This window comes from Phaseolus vulgaris, chromosome 4 (assembly GCF_000499845.2).
Source record: "Phaseolus vulgaris cultivar G19833 chromosome 4, P. vulgaris v2.0, whole genome shotgun sequence".
NCBI lineage: Eukaryota > Viridiplantae > Streptophyta > Magnoliopsida > Fabales > Fabaceae > Phaseolus > Phaseolus vulgaris.
This window is the reverse complement of record NC_023756.2, coordinates 11661892-11666927: the sequence shown is the minus strand read 5'-3', so window position 1 is coordinate 11666927 and position 5036 is coordinate 11661892. Positions and strand designations below refer to the sequence as shown.

The following is a 5036-nucleotide window of genomic DNA, read 5'->3' as shown; positions in this document are numbered from 1 at the left end:
CACATAGAATTTATTTTTCTTTTCTTCTCTGTTTTGAGCTTTTTCTACAGTGTGCCAAAGTTGTTTCTGATTTGAGCAATGGCTGGAACTCCTCCCTCAGCAAAGAGAATGAAGTCCAGGGATGTTAAGAGCAGTGGAAAACTTGAAGGATGTTTTCAGGTGATGTTGGTCTCATAAACAAGTATCTACTTGAGACAAGTAGAAAGAGTGTGAACACACCCAAAATGGTCTCTTTCACTTGGATGAAGCAGCAAAAGCTGGACTCTGTAAGAAGTATTCTCAAGGAACAAAAATTGAAAAGATTCCTAGAGCTTACTGGAAACACATATCCAGATTTGGTGAAGGTATTTTACACTAACCTTCATTTTGATGGTGACTCACTTGTTTCATATGTCAAAGGTGTAGAGATGGTCATCACAAGTGATGTATGAGCTGCTGTGACTGGACTTAAATCTTCTGGACTAAGAATCAATAGGGGAAACCTTGGAGTAGTGGAAGATTTCAATAAAATCCAGTTTTACAAAGGTTGTCTCAAGAATCCCCACTCCAAAGAGAGGAATTTTTCAGTTGGTGGACTAAAGCTTGATGAAAGGCTTATGGCTTTCATAGTTTCATGGATTCTCACACCTAAGGGGAGCAACCATTCAACCCTATCTGAAGAAGATCTCCTTTTGATCTACTGTATCATGAATAAAGTAAAGATCAACTAGATTCACACAATCAAAGAGCACATGCAAAAACCCCTGAGGTTATGTGACTTTCATTATCCCTATGCCATTTTGATTTCTAAGTTTCTTCATTATTTTGAAGTGAACATAGAAGGAGAACTAGCTGAGGTAATCAAGCCCTCAAGTGAAATCAACAGTGGATCCCTTAGTAAGATGGGATTTACTAAGATTGATGGAAGATGGGTGAGCAAAGATAGTGATCAAGTTGGTCCGAGTGGAACAAATGAAGGTGATGAACCTGAGGAGACAACAATGCAAGATGAACCTGTTGTTGAAACTCAAGAAGATTATCACAATGACATCAATATAGGTGAAAGAATGCCTAGCATGTCATCCTTTGAAAGATTGATGATCAATCGTATGGACACCTTTGTTGACAATCAAAGGAACCTTTACGATATGTGTGAGTTAAGGTTCAGCAACATGGATACACGCTTTTCAACACTGGATGAGCAAATTGAGGAAGTTCAAAGACAGATTCTGGAACTGCAATTTCAAAGGGAGGATAGCCCTTCATTCTAGCTTAATTGTTGTTAAATTTTATTTTATTTTTCCTTATATTGTTTTAAATCCTACCATTTGTCTATTTGATGAGACCAATAGAGGGAGAAATGTTGTTGGGATTTGTAATTTTCTTAATTGTGATTTTTACTGTTTTTGAACATTGTTATTATAAACTATTTTAACTGGTTTAAATTTGAAGAATGTTAATCTGTTAGTTCTGGTTTACAGAATTTTCACCGGTTATATCTGCGAAATAACCGACTGTTCTTATAAATTTCTTGTATGATGGCTAGTTTCTCATCTGATTGTGGTTGATGTTCCTTTTGGAAATCACCTAGTGAGAACTGGTGTATGCTATATATCTGTCTTGGATTAGATTACCCTGTGTTTGTTCAATGAATGAAGGACTCAACAGATTCTAAACAAAGAACATTCCTAAAAGCATCCCAAGGATTTGTCTCCATCAAATAGGGGAAGAATGTTGAAGATGGGAGCTTTGATGTATCAAACCCTCATGAAGCCTGGAGCTGTGCTACTTTCTAGGTTTGGGTTTAAGTGTAGGGTGTTTAGAATCTTTGTAAGATTAGCTCTTAAAGCCTACACAAAGCTTGATTAAAATTGTTTTAAGAAACTAAGTGTTTTTCCAAGCAAAGGGAAAACAACCGATTGATTTATCGAAATAACCGGTTGTTAGTCACTTAGCTGTCTGGAAGTTGTGAAACTACTTTTTGAATCACTTGTGTAACTGTTCGACTCATTCAACCGATTGAATAGTGGTTTCAACCGGTTAAATGTGTGTTTTCATAACAGTATTTTGAAAACCTGTTTAAATTGATTCAGTTGTTCAAATCTGCCTTGAACGGTAGCTTTTCAAAGGATTGATTTAGATTTAAGAAAGAGATTTGATTTTAAGAAAGGATTTTAAAAAGCAAGATTGTTGTTAAGCTTTGTTGTGTGGTGACAAGTGCTGATCATAGGATTTCTGGTTCTGTAAATCCAGATACTTTCTATCCTGTTTAGTATCTTGTAATTGTTCATATTACATTCTGTTTGTATTTGAAAGCCTGTAAAGACAGAGGGTGTTCTGTCTAGAGGTGTTGTTTGTGCAAAGGGGGTGAGTAGGCTTTGTGTGATTCAAAGTCACCTCTTTATGGTTTGGTTTGTATAATCTGTGTTTGGTTACATAGTGGAATACTCAGTAGTTTGACTGAGGATTGGATGTAGCTCAATGATTGAGTGAACCAGTATAAATCCTGTGTGTAAATCTCTCTTTCCCTCAAACTCTCTAACTGTTTGATATTTCGCTACTATAAACAACCGATTAAATCGTAACTTTAACCGGTTGAAATTCTGATAACTGTTTCTGTTAGATTGTTTGATTGCCTTCCTTAAGTGTTTATCTGAGTTGTTTGTTAAGAATTCATTTTGAAGCAAGTATTTCCGAAAATCTTTGATAAAATAATTCACCCCCTATCTTGTTGAAGCCATCATTTCTAACATAAACATCTATATTTATGGTTGTCGCCATATTATTCTCGTGACTAGCCATAATAGCTTTCATGAATTTCTCCGAGGTATCTTCCGATTTATTTAGTTTTTCAGTATCTAAAGGATATAGGGGTTGTTGTTGTTGGAAAAGGACCTTGCATATTGGATGAACGATAATCTTGATTCCATCCAAAATTTTGATGTTTATTGCTTCTCCAACCTTGAGAATAATTACTATCGTTGGAGAAACTACCTTGCCTTCCCTGATCACCCATTTAATTTACTTTTACTTCAGATGAGTTGTTATGATAGAAACAGTGACCATTATGATGATCACCTCCACAAAAATCACACATCATCGGTTGACTCTGACTTTGATATGAATGAACAACATGTAATTGGGGCAATTTAGACATTTGTACGGTTAGTTGCTCAATCTGCTTGTGAGAATTTTATTTTGAGACAAGAGTTTCTGAATATCTTGTCTATCATGTGGGGCTTGATAATCAGTTAATGTCAATGCATCAATAATCCTTGTTGCTTGTTCTACATCAAAAGCCATCATTGTGTCGCCAGCTGCAGCATCTAGGAACATTTGTATATCAAATTCGAGACCATTAAGAAATATACTCAGTTGAGCAATATCTTCAAACCCATGATTTGGGAACTTTCTCAATATCGTCTTAAATCTTTCCCATGTCTCACAGAAGACCTCATATGCTCCTTGTCCGAACATAGAGATTTCAGACTTTGCTTTTATGTAGCGAGAGATTGGAAAAAATCTTTACAAATTTTTTTCCTCTACATCTTCCCAGCTAGTGAGGCTCTGATTTGAAAGTGATTTGAGTCATTCCTTAGCCTTTCCTGCCAATGAAAAAGGAAACAAGCGCATATAAACAATTTCAATATCAGCTTATAGAAAACTCATTGTTCCCACCAATTCATAAAATGTGTCCAAATGTGAATATGGATCCTCATGTTCCATTGCTGTAAATTCATAGGCACTTATGAGAGTGAGAAAATCGGGATCTATTTTCAAGGCCTTGGCAATAACAGGTATTGCAATACTAGAAAAATGTCTTGACCATTGGTACATGACATAATCTCCAAGTGTCCTCATAGGAGGTGATGCTTGTTCTTCTACCATGTTGCGTGGGGAAAAATAGAGTATTTTATTTTCAAAAATTTAATAAACAATAATTTAAATAACTAACTAAAATAAAATCAATAACTGGCTAAACTACAAATTAAAACTTAAAAATAAAATAAAACACTAAAATGACGCTAAGAGAAAAGAAATAACAAAAATATGAATAAAATAAAAACTAAAGACAAGATAAAAGAAAACAATAAAAACAACAACAAAATGAATAAATAAAATTATAAAACAAAAATAAATAAAAACTTAAAAATACAATATAATAAAGTACTTGAAATAACAAATAAATACTAAGAGTAAAACAAAAACAAAATAAAACAGAAAATTATAACTGTAAAAAAAGTAAGTAAAATAATTTAAAGATAACTATGTAAACTTAAGTAAAAATAAAATATAACAAAACAAAATCAAAATCAAAATAAAATAAAATAAATACCGTAAAGAAAAAAAATCCTTTTAAAACAACAAATCTATAAATTAAAATCAAATCAAATTTGTAATAAAATAAAATAAACAAAAATAAAAACAAATCAAAAAAATTAAAATATTCACAATATTTAGGAAACTATGCTAAAAAACTCAAACATGTTCTCCCGCAACGACGCCAAAAACTTGAGGACTTTTTACGACAAGTGTACCGTATTGTCAGAAGTAATAATTTGTTCCTAAGAACGAATATTGATCTCACAAAGAACAATGAATTATCAAGTACAATAATCGCTAAATATAAAAAAAAACAATTAAAAGTGCGTTGAAATTTGTTGTGTTGGCAATGATCAATAAGAAAACAGACAAAGAATCGGTTGCTTCAAGTTGGAAAAATAGGGATTAGGTTTCATCTATCCCACTCTTACGTATTTTGATTAGCATGTTAACATTATGTTCTTTGATTGAAATTTATGTATGAATAAAATTCATTTATATCGATTCCTTGCATATAAAATTCTTAAGAATGTTCCCTAAATATCGATCCCTCACATAGTTATAAGAACAACTTAGAAAATAACAATTAATATTTCAAGTTTATTCCTAGCACTCAAATATATTAAGTATTGTTGTTTAGGTCAGAATCCTAAAAATACTTCCCAGCCAGATTTAAGATCCTCAAACATGTCACAAATATTTAAAAGCAAAACAACAATACCAATAATCAATCA

The 5036-nt window shown here is 32.8% G+C and overlaps 1 pseudogene; it reads left to right on the top strand.

Annotated features, from left to right (window-relative positions):
* Positions 1-3370: 3370 nt before the first annotated feature.
* Positions 3371-3476, top strand: LOC137838963 (small nucleolar RNA R71; annotated as a pseudogene).
* The last annotated feature ends 1560 nt before the right edge of the window (positions 3477-5036 follow it).